Source organism: Marmota monax, unplaced genomic scaffold (genome assembly GCF_021218885.2).
Source record: "Marmota monax isolate L192 unplaced genomic scaffold, Marmota_monax_Labrador192_F-V1.1 WCK01_AAM20220418_F8-fsc00130, whole genome shotgun sequence".
NCBI classification, from domain to species: domain Eukaryota; kingdom Metazoa; phylum Chordata; class Mammalia; order Rodentia; family Sciuridae; genus Marmota; species Marmota monax.
Window position 1 is genome coordinate 4722049 of NW_026693244.1, and position 14730 is coordinate 4736778.

The 14730-nt window shown below is 40.8% G+C and overlaps 1 long non-coding RNA gene across 1 annotated transcript in view; it reads right to left on the reverse strand.

Moving 5' to 3' along the window:
* Positions 1 to 7845: 7845 nt before the first annotated feature.
* The window catches only part of LOC124100589 (uncharacterized), a 58137-nt gene continuing 51252 nt past the window's right edge, over positions 7846 to 14730 (reverse strand). Inside the window, exon 3 of the long non-coding RNA XR_006854356.2 lies at positions 7846 to 8295. This is a non-coding gene — a long non-coding RNA (uncharacterized LOC124100589). The remainder of the gene's footprint in view (positions 8296 to 14730) is intronic.

A 14730-nucleotide genomic window follows, 5' to 3' on the forward strand; every position in this document is an offset into this window, starting at 1 on the left:
GGTCTCCAGGGTCCTGCCACCCTTCATCTTCTACAAGGCAGCACATTTAAGTCTTTCAAGGGGCCTTTTATAACCAGGCCACCCTGTTTCTCTTCACAGGAGATACTGAAAGCCTATTTGTCAGGAGCAGTGAGGGACTTCTCAAGTCCTGCCAACAGGCCAAGCAAGAGGAGGCCCACCTGCTCCGTTCCTAATCCAAGGATGACCAGGGGTTTGTGTCCATCCTAGTGTTTCCAACAATTTTGAAATCAACACATTTCACATCTTATCCTCAAAAAGCTATCTCAGCAACAAATTGATTTGACATGAATTCACATTTCATCAATGATATCTAAAAGAACCCCTATCATTAACTCAATACCAGGAGTTTGAGGCAGTATGTTCTGTCTGTTGATCTAGCCCAGTGGGATCCTAAGACTTTGACCAGCACATACAGAAAGCAGTAGTTCAGCCCATCTCTCCCAGCTTCCTCCATTCCTGCCAGCAGCTCCACCACCCCAGGCTCCCTTCTTGATTTAGGAATTCTATTATCCTCAGCTCCGGACCTGCTATTTTCCTCTCTAATTAAGACCTCCCAGGAAGAGTCCACACAAAACTATCCCATTTTTTTTTTCAAATAAAGTCTCTCAAATGCTGTAGGTTGTGAATTCTTTGATGGCAGAAACTGAATCTAATTTATCTTTCTTTCAATAGACTTTACACTAGTATATAGTAAGTGCTTAATAAAAATTAACACTAGCAATAGTAATAATAAAGGTAGAATAACAAACATTTCCTGCACATTTTTTTTGTACCAAGAACTTTGTTGAGCATCTTATTTGTATCAGCTCATTTAGTCTTCACGACTGCACTGCCAGAAAGGAAGTACAATTATTCCTACCCTAAAGCTGAAGGTCCAAGATTGAAATTATTACTCTGCTCAAAGTCACACACATAATAAAATGGGAGAAAAGAGGTTGAAATCCAGGTCCTTCTGACCCTACAGCCCAAACTCTCATTGCATTTCTGATGAATGGAATTAATTATTTATTCAATTATATTAACCCCTTGATACTGCTAACAGGAACCCTGCAGACATGAAGAGGTAAACATTCAAGCCCTTGGAAGAATTTTTGGCTATTGTGATTTCTCTGTACCACTGATACTTGGTGGTACCAGAGAACTAGGCTGCCAGAAGATAATGTTGTTTATGAGATCAGCACTTATCTATTTTGGTGCCACGTGGGAGTGTACAAAACAGTGCACTTGCAATTTTACACTTTGTTCTTAGGGTGAGCTTCAATTCAACCAGTGCTTGACAGAGGAGAACTGAGTGGGACAAGGGGGGCAAGGAACACAAAATTGCAACTCCGTTCTGATTCATTCAATAATCATGATGCCTTTCACATGCTGTTTATTCGGCTCCCATTTACCTCTCCTGCATGATCACCATCAATTTCATTGCCAGTGGGTCTGCATGCTGAGCAGACGATGAACAATTTCCAGGCGCTAACTTCAACCTGCAAATGGCCCCATCAGCACTTCCCCACACATCATCTCTTATGTTCCCAGGTGTTATGTAAAGTTCAGTTGCTATGCTCTCTGGGCTGGGAACGACCTGTCTTCCTGGAACTCTGTAAGCAAGAGGAGAAAACTGAACCATTAGCTTGCTCCTAAGACATGGAGAAATGAAGCTTCACTGAGGTTTACTGGCAATTAGGTTTGTCCTTATTCCAGATCCTTCTAGCACTGGCCCCCATTAAGTTTCTTTGAGTATACCCTCTGCTTTCCGCATTTCCCAGTCCACTAATGTTTCTTTTCTGGGACTGAATCATAAATTACAAGGTGTAATCTAAAGGAAAACATTTATTTTGGAGTCTCATTAACAACCCCGAGGAGAGTGATAGTGTTTATTTCCAGCGTAACAGAGTGGACTCCCACAGATGTGAAAAGGGGCAAGCCCTGATCCTAATCCTTAAACACACACATACACACATACAAGTGCACACACATACACATACTAGGTCAATACTCACAAGAGTGAAAATACAACAGATAGGTAGAGGTAAGAAACACTTCACTAAAGACTGTCTATTGCTTTTCAAACACCAAGCTTGAAATTTCTTTTAGTGAGTGATTTGCTGACAACTGGCCATAGTACTTAGTTATTTGCTCAATGTGCCAGTTTTTAAAATAATGCCTCTCATCCCCCAAACCCAGCCTTCTATCTTACGTGATCCTGGGACTGAGGCTCTGCAAACCACATTTTGCCTTTGCTGAGTGGCTCTGTATTAACTCTACCAACAGGGGATACTAGAAGGATGTGATGAGGTAAAAAACAGAAGCAGCAACATTCTATCTTATTTGCTTCCTGTTCCTGTTAATATCCTTACAACAGTGATATTCCAACAGTGAAATGACAGTTGGATCCAATCTCCTGCTTCTTTCTGGTTCTTTCAGAACCAGCCTCATCACACTCCATTCCCTACTGACCTCTCCCCAGCTCCTGAGGTGTATCTACACCAGCTGGGTATTGCCCAACCCTCAGAGGACTGACTAACACAGATTTGGGGGCCTCCTCTTGACTCCCACATTCTTCCCCATTCCCTGTGTCCCCAGCCCTGCAGGTGGGAGCTACTTTGTTTCAGTTTTACCTGTGTTCCCTCGATGTTCCCTTTTGGCTTTGGCTGAGATATGTCTAACCAATCCCCTGTATTCAATCTTCTCTGTTGAAAAGCCTACAGTGGCTTCTATTTTTCTGATCAGTACTGATGGGTCCTCCCTGATTTACCAGTACCCTGTTCCCTGCCTGATCCTCCAACCCTAATCATTTTGCTCCTACAACATTTATCTTCTAACTACCATACTGTCTGGGTATGGCCAGGTAGTAGTTAATGTTAGTGAATGGGAGTAAAAAAGAAGGCAAGGCATCAAGAATATCATACCCTAAGAGCTAGAAGCAATGTCAAAGAACAAAATCAAAACTGACTTTCTTAAGGAATAGGGCTCAGGAAGGTCAAATAAGAGAAAACTTCCCAGTCAATCTTGTTTTAAAGTAAAAGCAATAAAGGAGATTTCTTTCTAAAATACTTGGAAAATAAGCCTATGATAATACACAACAATCATTTTTAAATAATTCCAGGAATTTGGAATAAGCAAGTTATAGGCACCATCAGTAGGTGATTAAAAGGACACCAGACACCAAGAAGAACTTACTGCCCAGTATTACTCCTGCCTACCCATTCAATCCCACCTTTTGAGATTCACTTCTTTGGTTTACTTCTATTCTCTTTCTTCAAGGTCCACCTCGAGAATACAGTAAGGGGGTAACTTAATTGGAGGTTATCCAGTCTTTACCACTCAACTGAAAACTGGCCTATCAGTTAAATTCTATTTAGGATTGCTAGCTGAGATAAGAGTTTTGAAAAGGTGAGAATGTTTCAAGAAAAGAAATGAAAAAAACTAATTCTGGAGCTCTTAGTAGGGCAGAATCATTCAATGCATGTACAAATCCTGGATTTACCACTTTGTAGCCAGAAACTATTCAGGCAAGTAACTCAACACCTCCGAGCCTCATTTTCTTCAGTGGCAAAATAGAGGTGACCTTTACAAGGATACAATCTAGTACATGGAATGCCCTTAGCATAATGTCCTGGAAGTGGAAGTTTTTGATTACTCCTATTTGAGATGTCACATGTCATCTTAGACTCCATCAAGCTCCCATCTTTGCTTTAGTTCTTTGAAGCATGACCAAAGCCTCAGGCTCAGCTTTTCATTTTCTCTCAGAGGCCACCTCTACTCATTCTGATTCTGGCTTTTCCTCTCCCCCTTCTCCAAGATCAACTGAAAAGGGAAATATTCACCCCAGATCTCTTTCTTGTAGCCCCCCCAAAATGGTTATGTCATTTGCTTCCCTTTTAGAGATTTCCTGTTGAGCAAAACAGTGAAACAGAGATGATAGGAGACCAAATTAACAAAATGGAAAGAGGATAGAGACCACAGAATCCTCAGTGTAGTGGCTGATCATTTGACTCAACTGGAAGGCCGACCTTGGGCTTCCATTCTCTTGACCCTGTAGGTGAAGGAAGAATAGGTTGACTGATGCATTCTATCCCAGGGCCATGTCTCAGGCTGAGGAGGAACAGCAATATACATCTCTTTGGCCTCCAAAAAGCAAATGGCATCCTAAGTGGCCCTACCCCAGGATTATAGGAAAACCATTCACCAGCATCTCCCTGCCAAGGCCAGCAGCCCTTGGGCCATTACTCCTCTGATGGTGCCATATTTGTGGCTCTGGGGGCCTGAAAAAGAAGAATTTATATTTGGTGAAAGAGAATAAGAGAGAAGTAGACAAAGGACCTTCAAAAGACTCTCAAGAGATACACTTGAGTTACTTCCTAGTTCTGCTCTAGGCTGAAACCTGCAAAGGGTCTAATCACTCCTTGATTTTCTATCATTTATGACTCTATTTTTAACAACCACAATAGCAAGAGTGTAGTAAGTCCAACACTTATTGTGTTCCAGGCACTGTTCTAAATGCTTGTTTCCATTAATTCTCAAAGGGAGGGGGAAAAATTCAACTCCCTTTGTGCTATTACCCATTTTACAGATAAAGGAATTCAAGTCATTATAAGGTGAATAATTTGCCTGTGATCCCACCCAAAGTAAGGGGAGAGCTAGGATTTGATCTGAGGCCTGACTCCACAGTCTACATTCTTTTCCATAATATTATGCTTTTTTAATAAATCCCTCCCTGCCAAGGAATGCCCTTCCTAATCTTAGCAGGATGTCTTCTAGAATTTTAGCTTGCTATTCAGTAAGAAAAGAGTAAGCACTCCCCAATGAATTTCCCAGATTTCTTCTACTTACTCTAGCTGAAGCATTAATTATTTCAATAGATATGCCTAAATTTCAAATGTGGCATTTGGATCTCAACAATGAAATATGATATATAAAGACTCGTGTACTTTGTAATGAAAATCAAAACTGGACTAGGAGATGCACAAAGAAGGCAAGCCAGGGCTGGGGTTGTGGCTCAGTGGTAGAGCGCTTGCCTAGCATGCAGGAAGCACTGGGTTCAATCCTCAACACCACATAAAAATAAATAAATAAAATAAAGGTATTGTGTCCACCTAAAACTAAAAAATAAATATTAAAAAAAAAGAAGAAGAAGAAGGCAAGCCAAGGGCTAGAAGTTAATTCACATATTCTCAGCCCTTTATTTGATGCCAACTGGGTCAGATTTCTACATGAATCTTCCTTTTGCTCTCAGCTCATGGATTTTGTGGGAATCTGTGTATTTTATTAGCAAGAGAAGTAGAAACAGAAGATTAGCACAAAGGAAGCTGATTTTTTTTCTCCCTTTTCTCATACATTTTTGTATAAGTTTGTTATCTTCAGGATTATAATATTTTCAATATACAACTGTTGTTACTTGGTTGTAATGATCTTCAAGACTAGGCCAGGTCTCAGTAAATGGAGGAGAGCCTTCTTAGACTCCTTGCAATCTGTAACCTTGAAAAAGAAAGGGAGTTTTCTGTATTGGTTGATGTGTTCTCCTATTTCATCATTCATCAAAATATCACTGGGGAGAAGAAAGTCCAAAGAGGCTGCACCACAGGGACCTTGGCCCCTGGCATTTGCCTGCCTCCTTCATTTTAATCTGCATTGTCTTTCCCTTCTACCTGCTCCCGAGCAGAGACAAACCACAAGCTGCAGCTTGAGAGGAAATTCTTGCTTGCCACTCCCATGGAAATCAGTGATCCTGGGAGACCATTCTGAAGCCACAACCAGGTCAAAAATAATGCTCCATTCCTGGCCTCATCTTGCCTAACTAACATCCCCTATCTCCCAGTTGGCTAGGCAGCTCACCTCTCAGCTGTTTACTCAAGTCTACTTCATAGAGAAAATATTCATTCCTTTTGTTCTAATAAAATTTCATCTGATTTTTCAGGTCCCAAGACCAAAGGAACTTCCATAAAATTTGCCCCAATAGCACTTATCTAATGCAAATGAAAAAATTAACATTGGGAATTTTTTCAGACTTTCCTAAGCCTATTTAATAAAAGCCTATTTAATAAAATTAAATATAAAATATATTGTTCTCTCTACTTGATTGCAGAAATGTTTTTTGAGCAACTATTACAAATTGGGTACCAGTCTAGACTGATAGAGCACCAAAGCAAAAGTCATAGACCTCACCCTTAGCAAGAACAGTCAACTAAAAATGGAAAAAAAAAAAAAAACTCAAATGGCTAAACAACTCTTACATATACACAGCCTGCTATCAGAAGCAATCATCAGACATTTTCCACTACAATACTGAAATATGCCTGTGATACGGCATTAATCTCATCTTAAAGGCCTTATTCAGTCATCCCTGAATTTGTTGACTTCTTTTGCATTTCTAGAATCCAGGCAGAGATGATAGTGATGTCTATTAAGATATCATGGCAGAGTGTTCTCTTTCTCCAGGAGGCAAGCAGGGAAGAGTTGCCATTATCCATTGCACACATGGAAAGTTCCTCATCCAAGCAGTTGTGGCCCTGAAAAGACTGAGGGCCATGCTGCAATTTTGCTTTGGTGCCAATGAAGAGCCTGCCTCCTGTTCTATGTCCTTCATTGGCACCTTCTCACATGTCTTTTTTCTGTTTATGTACATTCTCTTGACAACAGAAGGGGCCTGAAGGCAAAAGTCAAATTCAACAGGTCAGGGGAGGCAAACGCTAACTTAGAGGCCCTCCTGCTGTCAGGTTTCACTAACATGAGTGTCCTGTAGTACCCAGTTAACTAACAGTAATTTTTAATGGGTGAAGGAAATCACAAAAACTGTCACAGCACTCAGCAGAATATAGCAAAGGCATGGCCCCAGGAACTTACAAACATATAGGTGAAGCACTGACATACATGAATGCATTCAAGTCTAAGTGAGAGAAACAAAAAGCTGAGGTTTGAGGAGATGAAAGGGAAATTAAATTTTAGAGATAATGATAACTTACCCACCCCCAAAAATGAAGTAAATCCATAGCAGTGCACATAAATTATATTGGGAAAAACATTATAATATCCTCTTGACTTTTATTATTTTATTTAATTCTCCTAGTCACCATGCTCAGTAGGTCTTTTTATCACCTCCATTTTTACAGAGGAGGAAATAGGGTCAGAAATACTAATTTGCTTGAGGATCCACAGGGAACAAGGGACAACATTTGAGCCTAACATGAAATCTTCCACTCTTCCATGCTGATACTGGCACACGGTATCAAAAGACTGAAGAGGAGGGTCCTCTTCCATATTCCTGAGAATAATGTGGAAGACTCCAGAAGAAAGCCTGTGTTAGTCAGTTTTTCATTGCCGTAACCAAAATACCTGACACCAACAACTTAAAGGAGGAAAGGTTTATTGCGGATCATGGTGTAAGAGGCCTCAGTTCATGGTCAGCTGTCTCTGTTGCTTTGGGCCCGAGGCAAGGCAGAACGTCATGGTAGAAGAGTTTGGCGAAGGAAAGCCACTTCACCCATGGCAGTCAGAAAGTGGGAAAGAGAGACAGAGAAGAAGGGGTTGGGACAAAATTAAATTCCTGTAGGCATGTCCCCAGTGACCTATTTCTCTACCCATGGCACCTGTCTAGAGTTTCTACCTCCTCTCAGGAATCCATTCAGCTCTTAATGGATTCATCCACTGATAAGATCATGAGATCAGCACTCTGATAATCCAATCAACTTCCCCAAAGGCCCATCTCTGACCCCTGGTGCACAAGCCTTCAACACATGAAACTTGAGAGATGTTCCAGATTCTAACCATAACAATGGCTAATGAAAAGCAAGTGCAGGGCTGGGGCTGTAGCTCAATGGTAGAGCACCTGCTTCGTATGTGTGAGGCACTGGGTTCGGTCCCCAGCACCACATAAAAATAAATAAATAAAGATATTGAGTCCATCTACAACTAAAAAAAATACTTTAAAAAATAAAAAAAAAAGAAGAAATAAAAGTAAAGTGGAATGGCAAAGGGGAGGAGTTACTTGAGCATATAGAATAGGGTAAAGAAAGGGGCAAGATAAAGAATATGGAGAGCAGATGGTCAGGGGGTGATAAAAGGACCCCTGGTTTTACTCAGAATTTGGTTGCTCTTGTGTCTGAGTTTCTCACCTTTCTGCCTTCTTGTGATTATCTTCTTCTTTCTTCCTTCCTTCCTCCCTGCTTCTCCCCTGGAGAGCCTCCCTGGGATATCTTCCCATAGCAGAGCATATATGTGTGGCCAGATGTTAAATGCAGCTCTTTTTATCTTCCTGTTCCCTCAAACTTTGGGCAGAGGACCCTGAAGAAATAAAACCATAGTTCAAATCATGCTAGACCATCCTTTCAAGACTTACAAGTGTCAGGGGTGACAGGATAGAGACAGGGCCCTGAACCTACCTTTAACCCATATAAGAAATACAAGTTGGAGGGTCAGGAGAGAGGATTTCTTTGAAGAGAGTTGCCAGAGTACTGTGCAGTTCCCATCTCCACCCAAACCCTATGCAAGAGGCTAGAAAGAGATAATTTGAGAGCTTGGCCTGCACTACCTAGAGTCTGAAGGCCTAAGAGACTGGTCTATAACTTAGACTTCCCTATCAAAATACGTCCCATGCACATATTATATGTCTAACAAATATCTGGCAAATGATTAATTGGATGATTGGATGAGAAAAATGAATGATGATTTATAAAAGTGAGAGTTATGAGTAGAACCAAAAAGAAAAGACAGGGGGCTGGGGTTGTAGCTCAGTGGTAGAGCGCTCCTAGCACATGCAAGGCACTGGGTTTGATCCTCAGCACCATATAAAAATGTAAAAAAATAAAATAATGGTATCTTGATCAACTACAACTAAAAAAAATATTTAAAAAAAGAGAAAAGACAACCATGTTAGGTAATGACAGTGACAGAATATCCACAAACTGTTGCTCAAAAGTTTATGGAATGAATGAATGCAGTGAGAAAACCAGGGCAATGTTGATGGGACAGAGTTTTGCCATATTAGATAGGATTTGTCTAATGGAAAAGTCCACAATGGACTGCAGCATGTTCATGTCCTCTTTCAAGAGTCCTGGCCTCAAGTCAGTCCTTGAGAAGACCAGAGAAAACACAGGCAGCATTAAAGATGAAAACAAACAAATAAACAAATCTCCGGAGCTAAAAGTCACCTGAATCTAGTTAAGGAAAGATTCTAGTTCATGAGTCCTTATATATTTGCCTCTGTTCTTCCTGTCATTCTTTCTTCTACTTCTAATTGTTCCCCCTCCACCTTAGTCTAGTTTTAAACGATAGCATCTGGCAGTAGAAAGGAGATATTGACTCACTTTCCTCTCTGATTAGCAATACTGAGAATTTTCTGTAGCATCCCAGGGCCAAGCCCCAAGAAAAATGTGCCCACCACTGTTCCCAGCATTTGAGTAACATTTGTCTGCACACATCAGCTCCTCAAACCTGGTGCAAATCCTCCATTCTAATGAAGGCCTGCATTTATGATCTTTCTTTTTTTTTTTAAGAGAGAGTGAGAGAGGAGAGAGAGAGAATTTTTTAATATTTATTTTTTTTAGCTTTTGGCAGACACAACATCTTTGTTTGTATGTGGTGCTGAGGATCGAACCCGGGCCGCACGCATGCCAGGCGAGCGTGCTACCGCTTGAGCCACATCCCCAGCCCTTATGATCTTTCTTAATGCTCCAGAACCAGTTCCTGAATCACAGACCCTGCCTGTATCTGTGCTCCATCACACCCCATAATAAACAGGGTGCTTCCATCAACACTCTCACACAGCCACACAACAAGAGAGAAATGCAGACACTCACGCACACACATGCATCTCAAAGACTAAATCCAAATGACAATCCTCATGGAGGACTATGAATGCCCTTCACTAGAATAGATTGCCTGGGCTTCCTAATGTCACCATGAAGGAGGATGATCAAACTAGGTTCTAAGAAGTGAACAAAACCAAATCCCACCATACTTCTAATATCCAGGTTATCAAATAAAAGCAGCCAGGGTAAACAAGTCAGGCTATGGGATTTTCCAGATCTATTTATTCAGTCTGATTTGGCATAGGGAGGGATTCTAAGGCAAGGAAATTCCAGAAGGCCCCATACGAGAAGCCAAGCCTTTGATATAAATTTCTGTCGCTCCTCACTTCCCCATGCAAATCTCTCATCACTCCATCCAAATAACTTTCAAAACCACAGCTTCCTCTGTGCCTTGCACTAAGAACATCTGTATACTTCTACTGGGCTAAGCAGCGTACTAAGTACCTGCCCTCCTCCCTGTTGTTGGGAGAGAAGGAGGGCTGAGCCCATCAATAGCTTGGTTCAGTTTGCTTCTACATGGGGAGGGGAGGATCAAAGAGCCAGAAATATTCATTTATGAGGGAAAAGTAAAAGAATTAAATATGTAGAACTTGGCCAAACGATGTCTGAAGGGGGATATAAATACCCACAAGCATTTGAAGGGTGTAACTAAACACCACAAAAATGACTTTTTAAAAAAGATGCTTCAAGTGGCTGTAACTGGGAAAGACTAAAGGAGAGGAAACTCTGACCCGAGAATTAAGGAAATTCTGCCTTCGGCAAGGGCTACTACAGAGGGAGCTGCTGCCAATAGACCCTAGGTTAAAACTTCTACTCTCTAGAATTTTGTGATTTTCTCATTTCCAATCCATTTCTCAGATGCCTTAGTTTGGGCTTAGAAATATATGTTTGAGAGTTGACCTCATGTCTATTTTCTATGCATGTTGTGCATGTATTTTGTTTCCTCCTGTGTCTCTGTTTTCTATGTACTTTTTTGCAGGTAATCCCTAACAGCATAAATGTGTCAATGGCCTGGTGTTGTAGCACCTATGGAAGCAGGTGAACATTAGTTTTTTAGAACAAATAGGATTAGTAATGGTGACTTTAGAAATAAGACACCAAAGGATCCCTGCATTTTGGTGGCTTTGATACCTCAAGCGGATCTAAAATTTTGGGACAGACCTAGATAGTTCTCCAAATTCTCCAGAGGGAAGAGGAATGGAGTCAGATGAACATAGTCAGAGAATGTATCTTAGCAGTTTTCTCCTGAGACACACTATATGGCAAGTCCTTCTGGAATTTCCAGACGAAAAGAAATCTGTATGGTGAGAACAGCTTTGCTGAGAGTCTTTCAACACATTTAGTCCCAGATGGGTTCAGTGTAAAAGCGAAAATTATTTTTTTAAGGAGTGAAGAAATCTCAACAAAGGTTTGGTCTGAATTTAAACTAGAGGTGTAGGCCTCTCTGTCACATGAGGGGTTTACAAGGGGCTCTATGCTTCAATTATAAGTCCTTACTTCATCCGTGTTCTAAGGGAAGCACTGAATTGGATGGAAGTCTGTAGAGTCCAAATCCCTCCATTTAAATAAATACCCAGGTGACCTTGAGTAAGTCAACTCTCTTCTCTTGACAAATATATATATATATATATATATATATATATATATATATATATAGAGAGAGAGAGAGAGAGAGAGAGAGAGAGAGAGAGAGAGAGAAATAATTAGACTGAATCAGTGGGATTTTATTTTTAACTTTTTTTCTTAGGCAGCAGAGTCCCTTTTAAAATATATTACACAGATGTTCAATAAGCTAGATAAAAATGTAACCTTTCTGATTAAGGCAAAACTGAGTGGCCCAGAACCTTGACCACCTACACTCTGCTCTGCAGATCCCAACCTCCAGTCTCCCTCAGGGATCCCTGAGGCATCTCATGGGACATCATTCCTCTCCAAGTAGAAGATTTTGAAAGACACTGGATTCCCTGCTCCCTCAGGTCTTTTCCAACTCTAGTTGCTTGTGGGCTTAAACATCAGCAAGCAAAGAAACAACCTGGGTGGCCGTGATGTGACTGATCTTAAAGACCCTGCTGATGAACAGCAGATTAAAATGACTAAGGAAGGAACTGGTGGTTCAAAGTTTCCTTTAAGATTCAAGATCTAAAGAAAATAAGTCCAGAACAGACGTGCAATAAGAACAAGAAAGTTAGCCCTCTCTCGCTCTCTCCCACCTCCCCTTTTTCCTCCTTCTTCCCTTCTCCCCCCTCCCCTTTTCCATCTTCCTCAATCTCTCTGGACCAAGGCCCAGCAAGGGTCTAAAGGCCTGACATAGTATCTCATGGGATATAACCAAGGAAAATACATGTCCAGGTAGACCTCTGAGAGCCTCTAGACCAGGTGCAGAGGACAAGCCAGGAGGAAACTCAGATGCTTTCTGGATTTGGGGTTTCTATGACCTCAGATGTGAGTGTGCTGGGAAGAGAGGAGGAAAGCCCAGGACAATCCAGAGCAAAGAAGGCTGAAGATCTCCCTCCCCACCAAAAAAGCCCCCTCCCAGTTAGCTTCAGAGGAAAAGGAGCCATCTATCAGTCATCCAGTTTGAAGGTGATAATCTTACTAAACACAGTTGATGGTCATGCCCAACCCCTCAGAGGACAATTTTGTAATACCCATCAAAACTTTAAAAGTGCATACCATTTAACAAAGACCTTCTACAAGATTATTTTACAGTGTACTTGTAAGATATTCTTTTGTGCACATGTGCAAAAAATATCTCTGCAAATATGTCACTGAGGCTGAGTGTGGTAGGTACACACTTAGAATCACAGCAACTCAGAAGACTAAGGAAAGAGGATCCCACTTGCCCAGCATAGGCAACTTAAAGAAACCTGCCTCAAAAGATAAAAGGTATATCACCCTTGCATTCAATCCCCTTGTTATACTTTAGATATGAGGTGTTCCCCAAAAGCTCATACGTGAGACAATGCAAGAGAGTTTAGAGGTAAAATGTTTGGGTTATGAGAGTCTTAACAATCACTGCATTAATCCACTTGGATGGATTAACTGGGTAGTAACTATAAGCAGGTATAATGTGGCTGGAGGAGACAAGTCATTGGGGGCATGCCTTTGGGGTATATATTTTGTCCCTGATGGGCAAAGCTCAGTCTTTTTCTGCATCTTGAAGCCATGTTCTGAGCTGATTTCCTCCTCCACATATTTCCACCATGATTTTGTGTGACATCTTGGGCCCAGAGCTATGCAGTTGGCCATTCTATGAACTGAGACCTCTGAAACTGTGAGCCCCAAATAAACCTTTCCTCCTCTGAAGTTGTTCTTGTCAGGCCGTTTGGTCACAGAAGTGAAAAGCTGACTAAAACACCGCAGTATTGCAAGGGGGAAGAATAAAAGATGTTACTGCAGCATGATGGCAATCACAAAAGACTGAAAATTACTTAAAGGTCAATTGATTAAAATGGGATAAATATATTTAGTTTTGCTCATACAAAGAACTACTATGTAACCATTAAAAGAATTAATCAATTTATAATATATGATGACAGAGTTTTAACATCTAATGTTAAGTGAAAAAAGTGAGGCACAAATATTGTGTACAATATGGCATTTTGTCTTATGTAAAAAGGATATGTACACATATATTCTCGCCCACTCACAGAACATTCCTAGAAGTGCTAACAATGGTTTCTTTTTGGGAGAAAAATCAAAGTGACTATGAGGAGATACCTCTGGGAGAAAAATGGTTTCTTTAAATGCCATTCAACTTGGTTTCATAATATGCCTTGTACTTTAAAGAAAACAAAAACAAGAATGTGTTCTAGAACAAAATCTACCAAGTTAATTGAGCTTTCAACAAACCATCACACACTTTAAGAGTTCAAGAATCAGCTGCTAACTAGAATCTAGAAATGGATGGTGCAGCTGACTGGGTCATTAAGACTTCCACTGAAAACCAGTTTGACAATGTGTGCAGTGAGAAAGTACCCAAGAGCAGAAGAGCTGGCTTCTGGTGGTGTCCTTCCCACACTGAGCAAGTCACATGACAAACACTCTCCCACTTCTCATCCACAGAATCCTGTGTGAGCTAGGCAGGCTCTCAGCTGCCTCTCCTCCTGCAGGATGCATGCAGCCTGGCATGTTGTGGTCATTAACTTGAATTTTGGGGTTCTAAGCAGAGCTCTGCTGACCTATTACTTATGTGACCTTGGGCAATATACTCAATCTCCTCAACTTAAATTACCTAATTTGGAAAACACAGTTTTTGTGGAAATTGACCAGGAGACTACCCTAAAACACGTACACAGGAGTACTCTCTATCTGGTAGGCTAATCCCAGATGATCTCAACCTTCATTCCTAGTTCACATGTCACCTTCCCTGATCACCTGATCTAAATGACCGCCCTGCCCTGGTTACTTTCATATCAGGAAATTGTTTAAATATTGATTGCTTAAATGCCACTTTGTTTTATTCCTTCACAGTATGAATTACAATTTTTAATTATCTTGAGTATTAGTTTATTTGTGATATGTCTCACTTCATCTAGAATGTAAACTCCACGCAATTAGCGATGCTATTTTTTGTGCTAAACCACTCTGTCTCTAGCCGCTAGCACAGTGGCTAGCTGATATCCATTTGTTGAATGAATAAAAGTGTTAGTTCCTAGTTGCTGTTGATCCTCACAACTCTGACTCAGAGACTAATGAAATCTCTCTCATTGAGTGGTTGTGAGTATTACTAATCTCATTTTATAGAGGTGCAGAGCCATTAAGCAATGTGCCCAAAGTTATCTAGCTAGTAGTAAGTAGCAGAGCCAAGAGAGAAACTATTTTTTTTTAACTCCAAACTCCATTCTCTCAAGCACTAAACTAATCTAGGACAGAAAATTCCCTTGACTGGAATTATATACTTACAACT